Source organism: Oncorhynchus nerka, linkage group LG15 (genome assembly GCF_034236695.1).
Source record: "Oncorhynchus nerka isolate Pitt River linkage group LG15, Oner_Uvic_2.0, whole genome shotgun sequence".
Lineage (NCBI taxonomy): Eukaryota > Metazoa > Chordata > Actinopteri > Salmoniformes > Salmonidae > Oncorhynchus > Oncorhynchus nerka.
The window spans coordinates 90,325,687-90,344,418 of NC_088410.1; the positions used below are offsets into that span (position 1 = coordinate 90,325,687).

General features: G+C 41.9%; 34 non-coding genes across 34 annotated transcripts; all 34 read left to right on the plus strand.

The window, feature by feature from the left end:
* Window positions 1–628: 628 nt before the first annotated feature.
* trnae-uuc (transfer RNA glutamic acid (anticodon UUC)) lies at window positions 629–700 on the plus strand. Its single transcript has one exon. It is a non-coding gene; the product is annotated as a tRNA-Glu (tRNA).
* A 297-nt stretch (window positions 701–997) lies between these two features.
* On the plus strand, window positions 998–1,070 carry trnar-acg (transfer RNA arginine (anticodon ACG)). Its single transcript has one exon. It is a non-coding gene; the product is annotated as a tRNA-Arg (tRNA).
* Window positions 1,071–1,272: 202 nt separating this feature from the next.
* trnae-uuc (transfer RNA glutamic acid (anticodon UUC)) lies at window positions 1,273–1,344 on the plus strand. Its single transcript has one exon. It is a non-coding gene; the product is annotated as a tRNA-Glu (tRNA).
* A 948-nt stretch (window positions 1,345–2,292) lies between these two features.
* trnar-acg (transfer RNA arginine (anticodon ACG)) lies at window positions 2,293–2,365 on the plus strand. The gene has a single exon. It is a non-coding gene; the product is annotated as a tRNA-Arg (tRNA).
* A 576-nt stretch (window positions 2,366–2,941) lies between these two features.
* trnar-acg (transfer RNA arginine (anticodon ACG)) lies at window positions 2,942–3,014 on the plus strand. Its single transcript has one exon. It is a non-coding gene; the product is annotated as a tRNA-Arg (tRNA).
* Window positions 3,015–3,225: 211 nt separating this feature from the next.
* trnae-uuc (transfer RNA glutamic acid (anticodon UUC)) lies at window positions 3,226–3,297 on the plus strand. The gene has a single exon. It is a non-coding gene; the product is annotated as a tRNA-Glu (tRNA).
* Window positions 3,298–3,600: 303 nt separating this feature from the next.
* Window positions 3,601–3,673, plus strand: trnar-acg (transfer RNA arginine (anticodon ACG)). The gene has a single exon. It is a non-coding gene; the product is annotated as a tRNA-Arg (tRNA).
* Window positions 3,674–4,528: 855 nt separating this feature from the next.
* trnae-uuc (transfer RNA glutamic acid (anticodon UUC)) lies at window positions 4,529–4,600 on the plus strand. Its single transcript has one exon. It is a non-coding gene; the product is annotated as a tRNA-Glu (tRNA).
* A 292-nt stretch (window positions 4,601–4,892) lies between these two features.
* On the plus strand, window positions 4,893–4,965 carry trnar-acg (transfer RNA arginine (anticodon ACG)). The gene has a single exon. It is a non-coding gene; the product is annotated as a tRNA-Arg (tRNA).
* Window positions 4,966–5,175: 210 nt separating this feature from the next.
* Window positions 5,176–5,247, plus strand: trnae-uuc (transfer RNA glutamic acid (anticodon UUC)). The gene has a single exon. It is a non-coding gene; the product is annotated as a tRNA-Glu (tRNA).
* Window positions 5,248–5,544: 297 nt separating this feature from the next.
* On the plus strand, window positions 5,545–5,617 carry trnar-acg (transfer RNA arginine (anticodon ACG)). Its single transcript has one exon. It is a non-coding gene; the product is annotated as a tRNA-Arg (tRNA).
* Window positions 5,618–5,828: 211 nt separating this feature from the next.
* On the plus strand, window positions 5,829–5,900 carry trnae-uuc (transfer RNA glutamic acid (anticodon UUC)). Its single transcript has one exon. It is a non-coding gene; the product is annotated as a tRNA-Glu (tRNA).
* A 297-nt stretch (window positions 5,901–6,197) lies between these two features.
* On the plus strand, window positions 6,198–6,270 carry trnar-acg (transfer RNA arginine (anticodon ACG)). The gene has a single exon. It is a non-coding gene; the product is annotated as a tRNA-Arg (tRNA).
* Window positions 6,271–6,481: 211 nt separating this feature from the next.
* On the plus strand, window positions 6,482–6,553 carry trnae-uuc (transfer RNA glutamic acid (anticodon UUC)). Its single transcript has one exon. It is a non-coding gene; the product is annotated as a tRNA-Glu (tRNA).
* Window positions 6,554–6,850: 297 nt separating this feature from the next.
* trnar-acg (transfer RNA arginine (anticodon ACG)) lies at window positions 6,851–6,923 on the plus strand. The gene has a single exon. It is a non-coding gene; the product is annotated as a tRNA-Arg (tRNA).
* Window positions 6,924–7,133: 210 nt separating this feature from the next.
* On the plus strand, window positions 7,134–7,205 carry trnae-uuc (transfer RNA glutamic acid (anticodon UUC)). Its single transcript has one exon. It is a non-coding gene; the product is annotated as a tRNA-Glu (tRNA).
* Window positions 7,206–7,508: 303 nt separating this feature from the next.
* On the plus strand, window positions 7,509–7,581 carry trnar-acg (transfer RNA arginine (anticodon ACG)). Its single transcript has one exon. It is a non-coding gene; the product is annotated as a tRNA-Arg (tRNA).
* Window positions 7,582–7,791: 210 nt separating this feature from the next.
* trnae-uuc (transfer RNA glutamic acid (anticodon UUC)) lies at window positions 7,792–7,863 on the plus strand. The gene has a single exon. It is a non-coding gene; the product is annotated as a tRNA-Glu (tRNA).
* A 303-nt stretch (window positions 7,864–8,166) lies between these two features.
* trnar-acg (transfer RNA arginine (anticodon ACG)) lies at window positions 8,167–8,239 on the plus strand. The gene has a single exon. It is a non-coding gene; the product is annotated as a tRNA-Arg (tRNA).
* Window positions 8,240–8,814: 575 nt separating this feature from the next.
* On the plus strand, window positions 8,815–8,887 carry trnar-acg (transfer RNA arginine (anticodon ACG)). Its single transcript has one exon. It is a non-coding gene; the product is annotated as a tRNA-Arg (tRNA).
* Window positions 8,888–9,098: 211 nt separating this feature from the next.
* On the plus strand, window positions 9,099–9,170 carry trnae-uuc (transfer RNA glutamic acid (anticodon UUC)). The gene has a single exon. It is a non-coding gene; the product is annotated as a tRNA-Glu (tRNA).
* Window positions 9,171–9,467: 297 nt separating this feature from the next.
* trnar-acg (transfer RNA arginine (anticodon ACG)) lies at window positions 9,468–9,540 on the plus strand. The gene has a single exon. It is a non-coding gene; the product is annotated as a tRNA-Arg (tRNA).
* Window positions 9,541–9,750: 210 nt separating this feature from the next.
* On the plus strand, window positions 9,751–9,822 carry trnae-uuc (transfer RNA glutamic acid (anticodon UUC)). The gene has a single exon. It is a non-coding gene; the product is annotated as a tRNA-Glu (tRNA).
* A 586-nt stretch (window positions 9,823–10,408) lies between these two features.
* On the plus strand, window positions 10,409–10,480 carry trnae-uuc (transfer RNA glutamic acid (anticodon UUC)). Its single transcript has one exon. It is a non-coding gene; the product is annotated as a tRNA-Glu (tRNA).
* A 300-nt stretch (window positions 10,481–10,780) lies between these two features.
* trnar-acg (transfer RNA arginine (anticodon ACG)) lies at window positions 10,781–10,853 on the plus strand. Its single transcript has one exon. It is a non-coding gene; the product is annotated as a tRNA-Arg (tRNA).
* A 211-nt stretch (window positions 10,854–11,064) lies between these two features.
* trnae-uuc (transfer RNA glutamic acid (anticodon UUC)) lies at window positions 11,065–11,136 on the plus strand. Its single transcript has one exon. It is a non-coding gene; the product is annotated as a tRNA-Glu (tRNA).
* A 297-nt stretch (window positions 11,137–11,433) lies between these two features.
* trnar-acg (transfer RNA arginine (anticodon ACG)) lies at window positions 11,434–11,506 on the plus strand. Its single transcript has one exon. It is a non-coding gene; the product is annotated as a tRNA-Arg (tRNA).
* Window positions 11,507–11,716: 210 nt separating this feature from the next.
* On the plus strand, window positions 11,717–11,790 carry trnae-uuc (transfer RNA glutamic acid (anticodon UUC)). The gene has a single exon. It is a non-coding gene; the product is annotated as a tRNA-Glu (tRNA).
* A 303-nt stretch (window positions 11,791–12,093) lies between these two features.
* On the plus strand, window positions 12,094–12,166 carry trnar-acg (transfer RNA arginine (anticodon ACG)). The gene has a single exon. It is a non-coding gene; the product is annotated as a tRNA-Arg (tRNA).
* Window positions 12,167–12,740: 574 nt separating this feature from the next.
* Window positions 12,741–12,813, plus strand: trnar-acg (transfer RNA arginine (anticodon ACG)). Its single transcript has one exon. It is a non-coding gene; the product is annotated as a tRNA-Arg (tRNA).
* A 210-nt stretch (window positions 12,814–13,023) lies between these two features.
* Window positions 13,024–13,095, plus strand: trnae-uuc (transfer RNA glutamic acid (anticodon UUC)). The gene has a single exon. It is a non-coding gene; the product is annotated as a tRNA-Glu (tRNA).
* Window positions 13,096–13,683: 588 nt separating this feature from the next.
* Window positions 13,684–13,755, plus strand: trnae-uuc (transfer RNA glutamic acid (anticodon UUC)). The gene has a single exon. It is a non-coding gene; the product is annotated as a tRNA-Glu (tRNA).
* Window positions 13,756–14,702: 947 nt separating this feature from the next.
* trnar-acg (transfer RNA arginine (anticodon ACG)) lies at window positions 14,703–14,775 on the plus strand. The gene has a single exon. It is a non-coding gene; the product is annotated as a tRNA-Arg (tRNA).
* Window positions 14,776–14,986: 211 nt separating this feature from the next.
* trnae-uuc (transfer RNA glutamic acid (anticodon UUC)) lies at window positions 14,987–15,058 on the plus strand. Its single transcript has one exon. It is a non-coding gene; the product is annotated as a tRNA-Glu (tRNA).
* The last annotated feature ends 3,674 nt before the right edge of the window (window positions 15,059–18,732 follow it).

The window sequence follows — 18,732 nt, forward strand, 5'->3', positions numbered from 1 at the left end:
TTTTCACCCAGGTGGCCCGGGTTCAACTCCCTGTATGGGAAAGAATATCTTGTCGTTAGGTACGCACTTGTGTAACAACAGATGCAGCAGTTTCACACAACACAACAATATTCCCTCAGCAACAGGAAATGTGACATGTTATGTAGATTCAAATTATACAAAGCTTTTTAAACGTTGAATACACTTCATGGCTGCATTTCTTGCTCTGCAGTAAAATTCATGCAACAACAGGAGGATCAAATTAAGATATGCATCTGAAACAGAAAACCAAGGAACCTTGTTGTTGACAGACGCTATGACTGTGTACACTGGTCTAGCTGTGACCTGACTTCAGCTTAGACGTGGGGCCAGTGGCGCAATGGATAACGTGTCTGACTACGGATCAGAAAATTCTAGTTTCGACTCCTGGCTGTCTCAATACTTTATTTAATTGACTGAAATCAAGCTGGGAATGATACTGTATACCTTTCAGTGCTTCTGGCTGTTCTCACTTCAAACACATTTTAGACCGATTTCATCTGGACATTCCCCAACATCTCTGAGAAAAAAAGATGTAGCTTTTAAATCCAACAGGCATAATGTCAACATTTAAAAATGTGTCTGTGATGTGTATTTTAAGTATGTGTCTTCCCATATGGTCTAGCGGTTAGGATTCCTGGTTTTCACCCAGGTGGCCCGGGTTCAACTCCCGGTATGGGAAAGAATATCTTGTCGTTAGGTACGCACTTGTGTAACAGCAGAAGTTTTACACAACACAACAATATTCCCTCAGCAACAGGAAATGTGACATGTTATGTAGATTCAAATTATACAAGGCTTTTTAAACGTTGAATACACTTCATGGCTGCATTTCTTGCTCTGCAGTAAAATTCATGCAACAACAGGAGGATCAAATTAAGATATGCATCTGAAACAGAAAACCAAGGAACCTTGTTTTTGACAGACGCTATGACTGTGTACACTGGTCTAGCTGTGACCTGACTTCAGCTTAGACGTGGGGCCAGTGGCGCAATGGATAACGTGTCTGACTACGGATCAGAAGATTCTAGGTTCGACTCCTGGCTGGCTCAATAATTTATTTAATTGACTGAAATCAAGCTGGGAATCATACTGTATACCTTTCAGGCTGTTCTCACTTCAAACACATTTTAGACGGATTTTATCTGGACATTCCCCAAGATCTCTGAGAAAAAAAATGTAGCTTTTAAATCCAACAGGCATAATGTCAACATTTAAAGATTTGTCTGTGATGTGTATTTTGAATATGTGTCTTCCCATATGGTCTAGCGGTTAGGATTCCTGGTTTTCACCCAGGTGGCCAGGGTTCAACTCCCGGTATGGGAATGAATATCTTGTCGTTAGGAACGTACTTGTGTAACAACAGATGCAGCAGTTTCACACAACACAACTATATTCCCTCAGGAAATGTGACATGTTATTTAGATTCAAATTATACAAGGCTTTTTAAACGTTGAATACACTTCATGGCTACATTTCTTGCTCTGCAGTAAAATTCATGCAAGAACAGGAGGATCAAATTAAGATATGCATCTCAAAACAGAAAACCAAGGAACCTTGTTGTTGACAGACGCTATGACTGTGTACACTGGTCTAGCTGTGACCTGACTTCAGCTTAGACGTAGGGCCAGTGCCGCAATGGATAACGTGTCTGACTACGGATCAGAAGATTCTAGGTTCGACTCCTGGCTTGCTCAATACTTTATTTAATTGACTGAAATCAAGCTGGGAATGATACTGTATACCTTTCAGGCTGTTCTCACTTCAAACACATTTTAGACGGATTTCATCTGGACATTCCCCAAGATCTCTGAGAAAAAAATGTAGCTTATAAAATCCAACAGGCATAATGTCAACATTTAAAGATTTGTCTGTGATGTGTATTTAGAGTATTTTTCTTCCCATATGGTCTAGCGGTTAGGATTCCTGGTTTTCACCCTGTTGGCCATGGTTCAACTCCCGGTATGGGAATGAATATCTTGTCGTTAGGAACGCACTTGTGTAACAACAGATGCAGCAGTTTCTCACAACGCAACAATATTCCCTCAGCAACAGGAAATGTGACATGTTATGTAGATTCAAATTATACAAAGCTTTTTAAACGTTGAATACACTTCATGGCTGCATTTCTTGCTCTGCAGTAAAATTCATGCAACAACAGGAGGATCAAATTAAGATATGCATCTGAAACAGAAAACCAAGGAACCTTGTTCTTGACAGACGCTATGACTGTGTACACTGGTCTAGCTGTGACCTGACTTCAGCTTAGACGTGGGGCCAGTGGCGCAATGGATAACATGTCTGACTACGGATCAGAAGATTCTAGGTTCGACTCCTGGCTGGCTCAATACTTTATTTAATTGACTGAAATCAAGCTGGGAATGATACTGTATACCTTTCAGTGCTTCTGGCTGTTCTCACTTCAAACAATTTTAGACGGATTTCATCTGGACATTCCCCAACATCTCTGAGAAAAAAAGATGTAGCTTTTAAATCCAACAGGCATAATGTCAACATTTAAAGATTTGTCTGTGATGTGTATTTTAAGTATGTGTCTTCCCATATGGTCTAGCGGTTAGGATTCCTGGTTTTCGCCCGGGTTCAACTCCCGGTATGGGAAAGAATATCTTGTCGTTAGGTACGCACTTGTGTAACAACAGATGCAGCAGTTTCACACAACACAACAATATTCCCTCAGCAACAGGAAATGTGACATGTTATGTAGATTCAAATTATACAAGGCTTTTTAAACGTTGAATACACTTCATGGCTGCATTTCTTGCTCTGCAGTAAAATTCATGCAACAACAGGAGGATCAAATTAAGATATGCATCTGAAACAGAAAACCAAGGAACCTTGTTCTTGACAGACGCTATGACTGTGTACACTGGTCTAGCTGTGACCTGACTTCAGCTTAGATGTGGGGCCAGTGGCGCAATGGATAACGTGTCTGACTACGGATCAGAAGATTCTAGGTTCGACTCCTGGCTGGCTCAATACATTATTTAATTGACTGAAATCAAGCTGGGAATGATACTGTATACCTTTCAGTGCTTCTGGCTGTTCTCACTTCAAACACATTTTAGACGGATTTCATCTGGACATTCCCCAACATCTCTGAGAAAAAAAGATGTAGCTTTTAAATCCAACAGGCATAATGTCAACATTTAAAGATTTGTCTGTGATGTGTATTTTAAGTATGTGTCTTCCCATATGGTCTAGCGGTTAGGATTCCTGGTTTTCACCCAGGTGGCCCGGGTTCAACTCCCGGTATGGGAAAGAATATCTTGTCGTTAGGTACGCACTTGTGTAACAACAGATGCAGCAGTTTCACACAACACAACAATATTCCCTCAGCAACAGGAAATGTGACATGTTATGTAGATTCAAATTATACCAAGGTTTTTAAACGTTGAATACACTTCATGGCTGCATTTCTTGCTCTGCAGTAAAATTCATGCAACAACAGGAGGATCAAATTAAGATATGCATCTGAAACAGAAAACCAAGGAACCTTGTTGTTGACAGACGCTATGACTGTGTACACTGGTCTAGCTGTGACCTGACTTTAGCTTAGGTATGGGGCCAGTGGCGCAATGGATAACGTGTCTGACTACGGATCAGAAGATTCTAGGTTCGACTCCTGGCTGGCTCAATACATTATTTAATTGACTGAAATCAAGCTGGGAATGATACTGTATACCTTTCAGTGCTTCTGGCTGTTCTCACTTCAAACAATTTTAGACGGATTTCATCTGGACATTCCCCAACATCTCTGAGAAAAAAAGATGTAGCTTTGTAAATCCAACAGGCATAATGTCAACATTTAAAGATTTGTCTGTGATGTGTATTTTAAGTATGTGTCTTCCCATATGGTCTAGCGGTTAGGATTCCTGGTTTTCGCCCGGGTTCAACTCCCGGTATGGGAAAGAATATCTTGTCGTTAGGTACGCACTTGTGTAACAACAGATGCAGCAGTTTCACACAACACAACAATATTCCCACAGGAAATGTGACATGTTATGTAGATTCAAATTATACAAGGCTTTTTAAACGTTGAATACACTTCATGGCTGCATTTCTTGCTCTGCAGTAAAATTCATGCAACAACAGGAGGATCAAATTAAGATATGCATCTGAAACAGAAAACCAAGGAACCTTGTTGTTGACAGACGCTATGACTGTGTACACTGGTCTAGCTGTGACCTGACTTCAGCTTAGACGTGGGGCCAGTGGCGCAATGGATAACGTGTCTGACTACGGAGCAGAAGATTCTAGGTTCGACTCCTGGCTGGCTCAATACATTATTTAATTGACTGAAATCAAGCTGGGAATGATACTGTATACCTTTCAGTGCTTCTGGCTGTTCTCACTTCAAACACATTTTAGACCGATTTCATCTGGACATTCCCCAACATCTCTGAGAAAAAAAGATGTAGCTTTTAAATCCAACAGGCATAATGTCAACATTTAAAAATTTGTCTGTGATGTGTATTTTAAGTATGTGTCTTCCCATATGGTCTAGCGGTTAGGATTCCTGGTTTTCACCCAGGTGGCATGGGTTCAACTCCCGGTATGGGAAAGAATATCTTGTCGTTAGGTACGCACTTGTGTAACAGCAGAAGTTTTACACAACAATATTCCCTCAGCAACAGGAAATGTGACATGTTATGTAGATTCAAATTATACAAAGCTTTTTAAACGTTGAATACACTTCATGGCTGCATTTCTTGCTCTGCAGTAAAATTCATGCAACAACAGGAGGATCAAATTAAGATATGCATCTGAAACAGAAAACCAAGGAACCTTGTTCTTGACAGACGCTATGACTGTGTACACCGGTCTAGCTGTGACCTGACTTCAGCTTAGATGTGGGGCCAGTGGCGCAATGGATAACGTGTCTGACTACGGATCAGAAGATTCTAGGTTCGACTCCTGGCTGGCTCAATACATTATTTAATTGACTGAAATCAAGCTGGGAATGATACTGTATACCTTTCAGTGCTTCTGGCTGTTCTCACTTCAAACACATTTTAGACCGATTTCATCTGGACATTCCCCAACATCTCTGAGAAAAAAGATGTATCTTTTAAATCCAACAGGCATAATGTCAACATTTAAAAATTTGTCTGTGATGTGTATTTTAAGTATGTGTCTTCCCATATGGTCTAGCGGTTAGGATTCCTGGTTTTCACCCAGGTGGCATGGGTTCAACTCCCGGTATGGGAAAGAATATCTTGTCGTTAGGTACGCACTTGTGTAACAACAGAAGTTTTACACAACACAACAATATTCCCTCAGCAACAGGAAATGTGACATGTTATGTAGATTCAAATTATACAAAGCTTTTTAAACGTTGAATACACTTCATGGCTGCATTTCTTGCTCTGCAGTAAAATTCATGCAACAACAGGAGGATCAAATTAAGATATGCATCTGAAACAGAAAACCAAGGAACCTTGTTCTTGACAGACGCTATGACTGTGTACACCGGTCTAGCTGTGACCTGACTTCAGCTTAGATGTGGGGCCAGTGGCGCAATGGATAACGTGTCTGACTACGGATCAGAAGATTCTAGGTTCGACTCCTGGCTGGCTCAATACATTATTTAATTGACTGAAATCAAGCTGGGAATGATACTGTATACCTTTCAGTGCTTCTGGCTGTTCTCACTTCAAACACATTTTAGACCGATTTCATCTGGACATTCCCCAACATCTCTGAGAAAAAAAGATGTGGCTTTTAAATCCAACAGGCATAATGTCAACATTTAAAAATTTGTCTGTGATGTGTATTTTAAGTATGTGTCTTCCCATATGGTCTAGCGGTTAGGATTCCTGGTTTTCACCCAGGTGGCATGGGTTCAACTCCCGGTATGGGAAAGAATATCTTGTCGTTAGGTACGCACTTGTGTAACAGCAGAAGTTTTACACAACACAACAATATTCCCTCAGCAACAGGAAATGTGACATGTTATGTAGATCCAAATTATACAAAGCTTTTTAAACGTTGAATACACTTCATGGCTGCATTTCTTGCTCTGCAGTAAAATTCATGCAACAACAGGAGGATCAAATTAAGATATGCATCTGAAACAGAAAACCAAGGAACCTTGTTCTTGACAGACGCTATGACTGTGTACACCGGTCTAGCTGTGACCTGACTTCAGCTTAGATGTGGGGCCAGTGGCGCAATGGATAACGTGTCTGACTACGGATCAGAAGATTCTAGGTTCGACTCCTGGCTGGCTCAATACATTATTTAATTGACTGAAATCAAGCTGGGAATGATACTGTATACCTTTCAGTGCTTCTGGCTGTTCTCACTTCAAACACATTTTAGACCGATTTCATCTGGACATTCCCCAACATCTCTGAGAAAAAAAGATGTGGCTTTTAAATCCAACAGGCATAATGTCAACATTTAAAAATTTGTCTGTGATGTGTATTTTAAGTATGTGTCTTCCCATATGGTCTAGCGGTTAGGATTCCTGGTTTTCACCCAGGTGGCATGGGTTCAACTCCCGGTATGGGAAAGAATATCTTGTCGTTAGGTACGCACTTGTGTAACAGCAGAAGTTTTACACAACACAACAATATTCCCTCAGCAACAGGAAATGTGACATGTTATGTAGATTCAAATTATACAAAGCTTTTTAAACGTTGAATACACTTCATGGCTGCATTTCTTGCTCTGCAGTAAAATTCATGCAACAACAGGAGGATCAAATTAAGATATGCATCTGAAACAGAAAACCAAGGAACCTTGTTCTTGACAGACGCTATGACTGTGTACACTGGTCTAGCTGTGACCTGACTTCAGCTTAGATGTGGGGCCAGTGGCGCAATGGATAACGTGTCTGACTACGGATCAGAAGATTCTAGGTTCGACTCCTGGCTGGCTCAATACATTATTTAATTGACTGAAATCAAGCTGGGAATGATACTGTATACCTTTCAGTGCTTCTGGCTGTTCTCACTTCAAACACATTTTAGACGGATTTCATCTGGACATTCCCCAACATCTCTGAGAAAAAAGATGTAGCTTTTAAATCCAACAGGCATAATGTCAACATTTAAAGATTTGTCTGTGATGTGTATTTTAAGTATGTGTCTTCCCATATGGTCTAGCGGTTAGGATTCCTGGTTTTCACCCAGGTGGCCCGGGTTCAACTCCCGGTATGGGAAAGAATATCTTGTCGTTAGGTACGCACTTGTGTAACAACAGATGCAGCAGTTTCACACAACACAACAATATTCCCTCAGCAACAGGAAATGTGACATGTTATGTAGATTCAAATTATACAAAGCTTTTTAAACGTTGAATACACTTCATGGCTGCATTTCTTGCTCTGCAGTAAAATTCATGCAACAACAGGAGGATCAAATTAAGATATGCATCTGAAACAGAAAACCAAGGAACCTTGTTGTTGACAGACGCTATGACTGTGTACACTGGTCTAGCTGTGACCTGACTTCAGCTTAGACGTGGGGCCAGTGGCGCAATGGATAACGTGTCTGACTACGGATCAGAAGATTCTAGGTTCGACTCCTGGCTGGCTCAATACATTATTTAATTGACTGAAATCAAGCTGGGAATGATACTGTATACCTTTCAGTGCTTCTGGCTGTTCTCACTTCAAACACATTTTAGACCGATTTCATCTGGACATTCCCCAACATCTCTGAGAAAAAAGATGTAGCTTTTAAATCCAACAGGCATAATGTCAACATTTAAAAATTTGTCTGTGATGTGTATTTTAAGTATGTGTCTTCCCATATGGTCTAGCGGTTAGGATTCCTGGTTTTCACCCAGGTGGCCCGGGTTCAACTCCCGGTATGGGAAAGAATATCTTGTCGTTAGGTACGCACTTGTGTAACAACAGATGCAGCAGTTTTACACAACACAACAATATTCCCTCAGCAACAGGAAATGTGACATGTTATGTAGATTCAAATTATACAAAGCTTTTTAAACGTTGAATACACTTCATGGCTGCATTTCTTGCTCTGCAGTAAAATTCATGCAACAACAGGAGGATCAAATTAAGATATGCATCTGAAACAGAAAACCAAGGAACCTTGTTCTTGACAGACGCTATGACTGTGTACACCGGTCTAGCTGTGACCTGACTTCAGCTTAGATGTGGGGCCAGTGGCGCAATGGATAACGTGTCTGACTACGGATCAGAAGATTCTAGGTTCGACTCCTGGCTGGCTCAATACATTATTTAATTGACTGAAATCAAGCTGGGAATGATACTGTATACCTTTCAGTGCTTCTGGCTGTTCTCACTTCAAACACATTTTAGACGGATTTCATCTGGACATTCCCCAACATCTCTGAGAAAAAAGATGTAGCTTTTAAATCCAACAGGCATAATGTCAACATTTAAAGATTTGTCTGTGATGTGTATTTTAAGTATGTGTCTTCCCATATGGTCTAGCGGTTAGGATTCCTGGTTTTCGCCCGGGTTCAACTCCCGGTATGGGAAAGAATATCTTGTCGTTAGGTACGCACTTGTGTAACAACAGATGCAGCAGTTTCACACAACACAACAATATTCCCTCAGCAACAGGAAATGTGACATGTTATGTAGATCAAATTATACAAGGCTTTTTAAACGTTGAATACACTTCATGGCTGCATTTCTTGCTCTGCAGTAAAATTCATGCAACAACAGGAGGATCAAATTAAGATATGCATCTGAAACAGAAAACCAAGGAACCTTGTTGTTGACAGACGCTATGACTGTGTACACTGGTCTAGCTGTGACCTGACTTCAGCTTAGACGTGGGGCCAGTGGCGCAATGGATAACGTGTCTGACTACGGATCAGAAGATTCTAGGTTCGACTCCTGGCTGGCTCAATACATTATTTAATTGACTGAAATCAAGCTGGGAATGATACTGTATACCTTTCAGTGCTTCTGGCTGTTCTCACTTCAAACACATTTTAGACCGATTTCATCTGGACATTCCCCAACATCTCTGAGAAAAAAAGATGTAGCTTTTAAATCCAACAGGCATAATGTCAACATTTAAAAATTTGTCTGTGATGTGTATTTTAAGTATGTGTCTTCCCATATGGTCTAGCGGTTAGGATTCCTGGTTTTCACCCAGGTGGCATGGGTTCAACTCCCGGTATGGGAAAGAATATCTTGTCGTTAGGTACGCACTTGTGTAACAGCAGAAGTTTTACACAACACAACAATATTCCCTCAGCAACAGGAAATGTGACATGTTATGTAGATTCAAATTATACAAAGCTTTTTAAACGTTGAATACACTTCATGGCTGCATTTCTTGCTCTGCAGTAAAATTCATGCAACAACAGGAGGATCAAATTAAGATATGCATCTGAAACAGAAAACCAAGGAACCTTGTTCTTGACAGACGCTATGACTGTGTACACTGGTCTAGCTGTGACCTGACTTCAGCTTAGATGTGGGGCCAGTGGCGCAATGGATAACGTGTCTGACTACGGATCAGAAGATTCTAGGTTCGACTCCTGGCTGGCTCAATACATTATTTAATTGACTGAAATCAAGCTGGGAATGATACTGTATACCTTTCAGTGCTTCTGGCTGTTCTCACTTCAAACACATTTTAGACGGATTTCATCTGGACATTCCCCAACATCTCTGAGAAAAAAGATGTAGCTTTTAAATCCAACAGGCATAATGTCAACATTTAAAGATTTGTCTGTGATGTGTATTTTAAGTATGTGTCTTCCCATATGGTCTAGCGGTTAGGATTCCTGGTTTTCACCCAGGTGGCCCGGGTTCAACTCCCGGTATGGGAAAGAATATCTTGTCGTTAGGTACGCACTTGTGTAACAACAGATGCAGCAGTTTCACACAACACAACAATATTCCCTCAGCAACAGGAAATGTGACATGTTATGTAGATTCAAATTATACAAAGGCTTTTTAAACGTTGAATACACTTCATGGCTGCATTTCTTGCTCTGCAGTAAAATTCATGCAACAACAGGAGGATCAAATTAAGATATGCATCTGAAACAGAAAACCAAGGAACCTTGTTGTTGACAGACGCTATGACTGTGTACACTGGTCTAGCTGTGACCTGACTTCAGCTTAGACGTGGGGCCAGTGGCGCAATGGATAACGTGTCTGACTACGGAGCAGAAGATTCTAGGTTCGACTCCTGGCTGGCTCAATACATTATTTAATTGACTGAAATCAAGCTGGGAATGATACTGTATACCTTTCAGTGCTTCTGGCTGTTCTCACTTCAAACACATTTTAGACCGATTTCATCTGGACATTCCCCAACATCTCTGAGAAAAAAGATGTATCTTTTAAATCCAACAGGCATAATGTCAACATTTAAAATTTGTCTGTGATGTGTATTTTAAGTATGTGTCTTCCCATATGGTCTAGCGGTTAGGATTCCTGGTTTTCACCCAGGTGGCATGGGTTCAACTCCCGGTATGGGAAAGAATATCTTGTCGTTAGGTACGCACTTGTGTAACAGATGCAGCAGTTTTACACAACACAACAATATTCCCTCAGCAACAGGAAATGTGACATGTTATGTAGATTCAAATTATACAAAGCTTTTTAAACGTTGAATACACTTCATGGCTGCATTTCTTGCTCTGCAGTAAAATTCATGCAACAACAGGAGGATCAAATTAAGATATGCATCTGAAACAGAAAACCAAGGAACCTTGTTGTTGACAGACGCTATGACTGTGTACACTGGTCTAGCTGTGACCTGACTTCAGCTTAGACGTGGGGCCAGTGGCGCAATGGATAACGTGTCTGACTACGGATCAGAAGATTCTAGGTTCGACTCCTGGCTGGCTCAATACATTATTTAATTGACTGAAATCAAGCTGGGAATGATACTGTATACCTTTCAGTGCTTCTGGCTGTTCTCACTTCAAACACATTTTAGACGGATTTCATCTGGACATTCCCCAACATCTCTGAGAAAAAAAGATGTAGCTTTTAAATCCAACAGGCATAATGTCAACATTTAAAAATTTGTCTGTGATGTGTATTTTAAGTATGTGTCTTCCCATATGGTCTAGCGGTTAGGATTCCTGGTTTTCACCCAGGTGGCCCGCGTTCAACTCCCGGTATGGGAAAGAATATCTTGTCGTTAGGTACGCACTTGTGTAACAGATGCAGAGTTTTACACAACACAACAATATTCCCTCAGCAACAGGAAATGTGACATGTTATGTAGATTCAAATTATACAAAGCTTTTTAACGTTGAATACACTTCATGGCTGCATTTCTTGCTCTGCAGTAAAATTCATGCAACAACAGGAGGATCAAATTAAGATATGCATCTGAAACAGAAAACCAAGGAACCTTGTTTTGACAGACGCTATGACTGTGTACACTGGTCTAGCTGTGACCTGACTTCAGCTTAGATGTGGGGCCAGTGGCGCAATGGATAACGTGTCTGACTACGGATCAGAAGATTCTAGGTTCGACTCCTGGCTGGCTCAATACATTATTTAATTGACTGAAATCAAGCTGGGAATGATACTGTATACCTTTCAGTGCTTCTGGCTGTTCTCACTTCAAACACATTTTAGACGGATTTCATCTGGACATTCCCCAACATCTCTGAGAAAAAAGATGTAGCTTTTAAATCCAACAGGCATAATGTCAACATTTAAAGATTTGTCTGTGATGTGTATTTTAAGTATGTGTCTTCCCATATGGTCTAGCGGTTAGGATTCCTGGTTTTCACCCAGGTGGCCCATGGGTTCAACTCCCGGTATGGGAAAGAATATCTTGTCGTTAGGTACGCACTTGTGTAACAGATGATGCAGCAGTTTTACACAACACAACAATATTCCCTCAGCAACAGGAAATGTGACATGTTATGTAGATTCAAATTATACAAAGCTTTTTAAACGTTGAATACACTTCATGGCTGCATTTCTTGCTCTGCAGTAAAATTCATGCAACAACAGGAGGATCAAATTAAGATATGCATCTGAAACAGAAAACCAAGGAACCTTGTTCTTGACAGACGCTATGACTGTGTACACTGGTCTAGCTGTGACCTGACTTCAGCTTAGACGTGGGGCCAGTGGCGCAATGGATAACGTGTCTGACTACGGATCAGAAGATTCTAGGTTCGACTCCTGGCTGGCTCAATACATTATTTAATTGACTGAAATCAAGCTGGGAATGATACTGTATACCTTTCAGTGCTTCTGGCTGTTCTCACTTCAAACACATTTTAGACGGATTTCATCTGGACATTCCCCAACATCTCTGAGAAAAAAAGATGTAGCTTTTAAATCCAACAGGCATAATGTCAACATTTAAAGATTTGTCTGTGATGTGTATTTTAAGTATGTGTCTTCCCATATGGTCTAGCGGTTAGGATTCCTGGTTTTCACCCAGGTGGCAAACTCCCGGTATGTGAAAGAATATCTTGTCGTTAGGTACGCACTTGTGTAACAACACATGCAGCGCTTTCACACAACAATATTCCCTATGCAACAGGAAATGTGACATGTGATGTAGATTCACATTATACAAGGCTTTTTAAACGTTGAATACACTTCATGGCTGCATTTCTTGCTCTGCAGTAAAATTCATGCAACAACAGGAGGATCAAATTAAGATATGCATCTGAAACAGAAAACCAAGGAACCTTGTTGTTGACAGACGCTATGACTGTGTACACTGGTCTAGCTGTGACCTGACTTCAGCTTAGACGTGGGGCCAGTGGCGCAATGGATAACGTGTCTGACTACGGATCAGAAGATTCTAGGTTCGACTCCTGGCTGGCTCAATACATTATTTAATTGACTGAAATCAAGCTGGGAATGATACTGTATACCTTTCAGTGCTTCTGGCTGTTCTCACTTCAAACACATTTTAGACGGATTTCATCTGGACATTCCCCAACATCTCTGAGAAAAAAGATGTAGCTTTTAAATCCAACAGGCATAATGTCAACATTTAAAGATTTGTCTGTGATGTGTATTTTAAGTATGTGTCTTCCCATATGGTCTAGCGGTTAGGATTCCTGGTTTTCACCCAGGTGGCCCGGGTTCAACTCCCGGTATGGGAAAGAATATCTTGTCGTTAGGTACGCACTTGTGTAACAACAGATGCAGAAGTTTTACACAACACAACAATATTCCCTCAGCAACAGGAAATGTGACATGTTATGTAGATTCAAATTATACAAAGCTTTTTAAACGTTGAATACACTTCATGGCTGCATTTCTTGCTCTGCAGTAAAATTCATGCAACAACAGGAGGATCAAATTAAGATATGCATCTGAAACAGAAAACCAAGGAACCTTGTTGTTGACAGACGCTATGACTGTGTACACTGGTCTAGCTGTGACCTGACTTCAGCTTAGACGTGAGGCCAGTGGTTGCAATGGATAACGTGTCTGACTACGGATCAGAAGATTCTAGGTTCGACTCCTGGCTGGCTCAATACATTATTTAATTGACTGAAATCAAGCTGGGAATGATACTGTATACCTTTCAGTGCTTCTGGCTGTTCTCAACTTCAAACACATTTTAGACGGATTTCATCTGGACATTCCCCAACATCTCTGAGAAAAAAGATGTAGCTTTTAAATCCAACAGGCATAATGTCAACATTTAAAGATTTGTCTGTGATGTGTATTTTAAGTATGTGTCTTCCCATATGGTCTAGCGGTTAGGATTCCTGGTTTTCACCCAGGTGGCCCGGGTTCAACTCCCGGTATGGGAAAGAATATCTTGTCGTTAGGTACGCACTTGTGTAACAACAGATGCAGCAGTTTCACACAACACAACAATATTCCCTCAGCAACAGGAAATGTGACATGTTATGTAGATTCAAATTATACAAGGCTTTTTAAACGTTGAATACACTTCATGGCTGCATTTCTTGCTCTGCAGTAAAATTCATGCAACAACAGGAGGATCAAATTAAGATATGCATCTGAAACAGAAAACCAAGGAACCTTGTTGCTGACAGACACTATGACTGTGTATACTGGTCTAGCTGTGACCTGACTTCAGCTTAGCTGTGGGGCCAGTGGCGCAATGGATAACGTGTCTGACTAACAGGTCAGAAGATTCTAGGTTGACTCCTGGCTGGCTCAAAACTATTATTTAATTGACTGAAATCAAGCTGGGAATGATACTGTATACCTTTCATTGTGTTCTGGCTGTTCTCACTTCAAACACATTTTAGACCGATTTCATCTGGACATTCCCCAACATCTCTGAGAAAAAAGATGTAGCTTTTAAATCCAACAGGCATAATGTCAACATTTAAAGATTTGTCTGTGATGTGTATTTTAAGTATGTGTCTTCCCATATGATCTAGCGGTTAGGATTCCTGGTTTTCACCCAGGTTCAACTCCCGGTATGGGAAAGAATATCTTGTCGTTAGGTACGCACTTGTGTAACAACAGATGCAGCAGTTTCACACAACACAACAATATTCCCACAGGAAATGTGACATGTTATGTAGATTCAAATTATACAAGGCTTTTTAAACGTTGAATACACTTCATGGCTGCATTTCTTGCTCTGCAGTAAAATTCATGCAACAACAGGAGGATCAAATTAAGATATGCATCTGAAACAGAAAACCAAGGAACCTTGTTGTTGACAGACGCTATGACTGTGTACACTGGTCTAGCTGTGACCTGACTTCAGCTTAGACGTGGGCCAGTGGCGCAATGGATAACGTGTCTGACTACGGATCAGAAGATTCTAGGTTCGACTCCTGGCTGGCTCAATACTTTATTTAATTGACTGAAATCAAGCTGGGAATGATACTGTATACCTTTCAGTGCTTCTGGCTGTTCTCACTTCAAACACATTTTAGACGGATTTCATCTGGACATTCCCCAACATCTCTGAGAAAAAAAGATGTAGCTTTTAAATCCAACAGGCATAATGTCAACATTTAAAGATTTGTCTGTGATGTGTATTTTAAGTATGTGTCTTCCCATATGGTCTAGCGGTTAGGATTCCTGGTTTTCATCCAGCTGGCCCGGGTTCAACTCCCGGTATGGGAAAGAATATCTTGTCGTTAGGTACGCACTTGTGTAACAACAGATGCTGCATTTTAACTGGCAGCAGTTTCACACAACACAACAATATTCCCTCAGCAACAGGAAATGTGACATGTTATGTAGATTCAAATTATACAAGGCTTTTAAAACGTTGAATACACTTCATGGCTGCATTTCTTGCTCTGCAGTAAAATTAATGTAACAACAGGAGGATCAAATTAAGATATGCATCTGTAACAGAAATCCCAAGGAACCTTGTCGCTGACAGACACTATGACTGTGTATACTGGCCTAGGTGTGACCTGACTTCAGCTTGGCTGTGCGGCCAGTGGCGCAATGGATAACGTGCCTGATAACAGGTCAGAAGATTGAATATTTGACTCCTGTTTGGTTCAAAACTAGATTTATTTGACCAAAATCCAGCTGGGAAAAATACTGTATACTTTTCTTTGTGTCTGGCAGTTCTCGATTCAAACACATTTTAGACTGATTTTATATGGGACTTTTCCCAAACATCTCTGAGAAAAAAGATGGAGCTTGTAATTACAACAAGCATCATTTCAATGTTTATGGATTTGTCTGTGATGTTTTTTAAAAATCAAATCAAATCCAATCAAATGTTATTTGTCACATACACATGGTTAGCAGATGTTAATGCGAGTGTAGCGAAATGCTTGTGCTTCTAGTTCCGACAATGCAGTGATAACCAACAAGTAATCTAACTAACAATTCCAAAACTACTGTCTTATACACAGTGTAAGGGGATAAAGAGTATGTACATAAGGATATATGAATGAGTGATGGTACAGAGCAGCATACAGTAGATGGTATCGAGTACAGTATATACATATGAGATGAGAATGTAGACAAAGTAAACAAAGTGGCATAGTTAAAGTGGCTAGTGATACATGTATTACATAAGGATGCAGTCGATGATGTAGAGTACAGTATATACGTATGCATATGAGATGAATAATGTAGGGTAAGTAACATTATATAAGGTAGCATTGTTTAAAGTGGCTAGTGATATATTTGCAACATTTCCCATCAATTCCCATTATTAAAGTGGCTGGAGTTGGGTCAGTGTCAATGACAGTGTGTTGGCAACAGCCACTCAATGTTAGTGGTGGCTGTTTAACAGTCTGATGGCCTTGAGATAGAAGCTGTTTTTCAGTCTCTCGGTCCCAGCTTTGATGCACCTGTACTGACCTCGCCTTCTGGATGATAGCAGGGTGAACAGGCAGTGGTTCGGGTGGTTGATGTCCTTGATGATCTTTATGGCCTTCCTGTAACATCGGGTGGTGTAGGTGTCCTGGAGGGCAGGTAGTTTGCCCCCGGTGATGCGTTGTGCAGACCTCAATACCCTCTGGAGAGCCTTACGGTTGAGGGCGGAGCAGTTGCCGTACCAGGCGGTGATACAGCCCGCCAGGATGCTCTCGATTGTGCATCTGTAGAAGTTTGTGAGTGCTTTTGGTGACAAGCCGAATTTCTTCAGCCTCCTGAGGTCGAAGAGGCGCTGCTGCGCCTTCTTCACAACGCTGTCAGTGTGAGTGGACCAATTCAGTTTGTCTGTGATGTGTATGCCGAGGAACTTAAAACTTGCTATCCTCTCCACTACTGTTCCATCGATGTGGATAGGGGGGTGTTCCCTCTGCTGTTTCCTGAAGTCCACAATCATCTCCTTAGTTTTGTTGACGTTGAGTGTGAGGTTATTTTCCTGACACCACACTCCGAGGGCCCTCACCTCCTCCCTGTAGGCCGTCTCGTCGTTGTTGGTAATCAAGCCTACCACTGTTGTGTCGTCCGCAAACTTGATGATTGAGTTGGAGGTGTGCGTGGCCACGCAGTCGTGGGTGAACAGGGAGTACAGGAGAGGGCTCAGAACGCACCCTTGTGGGGCCCCCGTGTTGAGGATCAGCGGGGAGGAGATGTTGTTGCCTACCCTCACCACCTGGGGGCGGCCCGTCAGGAAGTCCAGTACCCAGTTGCACAGGGCGGGGTCGAGACCCAGGGTCTCGAGCTTGATGACGAGCTTGGAGGGTACTATGGTGTTGAATGCCGAGCTGTAGTCGATGAACAGCATTCTCACATAGGTATTCCTCTTGTCCAGATGGGTTAGGGCAGTGTGCAGTGTGGTTGAGATTGCATCGTCTGTGGACCTATTTGGGTGGTAAGCAAATTGGAGTGGGTCTAGGGTGTCAGGTAGGGTGGAGGTGATATGGTACTTGACTAGTCTCTCAAAGCACTTCATGATGACGGAAGTGAGTGCTACGGGGCGGTAGTCGTTTAGCTCAGTTACCTTAGCTTTCTTGGGAACAGGAACAATGGTGGCCCTCTTGAAGCATGTGGGAACAGCAGACTGGTATAGGGATTGATTGAATATGTCCGTAAACACACCGGCCAGCTGGTCTGCGCATGCTCTGAGGGCGCGGCTGGGGATGCCGTCTGGGCCTGCAGCCTTGCGAGGGTTAACACGTTTAAATGTCTTACTCACCTCGGCTGCAGTGAAGGAGAGACCGCATGTTTTCGTTGCAGGCCGTGTCAGTGGCACTGTATTGTCCTCAAAGCGGGCAAAAAAGTTATTTAGTCTGCCTGGGAGCAAGACATCCTGGTCCGTGACTGGGCTGGGTTTCTTCTTGTAGTCCGTGATTGACTGTAGACCCTGCCACATGCCTCTTGTGTCTGAGCCGTTGAAATGTAGATTCTACTTTGTCTCTGTACTGACGCTTAGCTTGTTTAATAGCCTTGCGGAGGGAATAGCTGCACTGTTTGTATTCAGGCATGTTGCCAGACACCTTGCCCTGATTAAAAGCAGTGGTTCGCGCTTTCAGTTTCACGCGAATGCTGCCATCAATCCACGGTTTCTGGTTAGGGAATGTTTTTATCGTTGCTATGGGAACGACATCTTCAACGCACGTTCTAATGAACTCGCACACAGAATCAGCGTGTTCGTCAATATTTTATCTGACGCAATACGAAACATGTCCCAGTCCACGTGATGGAAGCAGTCTTGGAGTGTGGAGTCAGCTTGGTCTGACCAGCGTTGGACAGACCTCAGCGTGGGAGCCTCTTGTTTAAGTTTCTGCCTGTAGGCAGGGATCAACAAAATGGAGTCGTGGTCAGCTTTTCCGAAAGGGGGGCGGGGCAGGGCCTTATATGCGTCGCGGAAGTTAGAGTAACAATGATCCAAGGTTTTACCACCCCTGGTTGCGCAATCGATATGCTGATACAATTTAGGGAGTCTTGTTTTCAGATTAGCTTTGTTAAAATCCCCAGCTACAATGAATGCAGCCTCCGGATAAATGGTTTCCAGTTTGCAAAGAGTTAAATAAAGTTTGTTCAGAGCCATCGATGTGTCTGCTTGGGGGGGATATATACGGCTGTGATTATAATCGAAGAGAATTCTCTTGGAAGATAATGCGGTCTACATTTGATTGTGAGGAATTCTAAATCAGGTGAACAGAAGGATTTGAGTTCCTGTATGTTTCCTTCATCACACCATGTCTCGTTAGTCATGAGGCATACGCCCCCGCACTCTTCTTACCAGAAAGATGTTTGTTTCTCTCGGCGCGATGCGTGGAGAAACCCGTTGGCTGCACCGCCCCGGATAGCGTCTTTCCAGTGAGCCATGTTTCCGTGAAGCAGAGAACGTTGCAGTATCTGATGTCCCTCTGGAA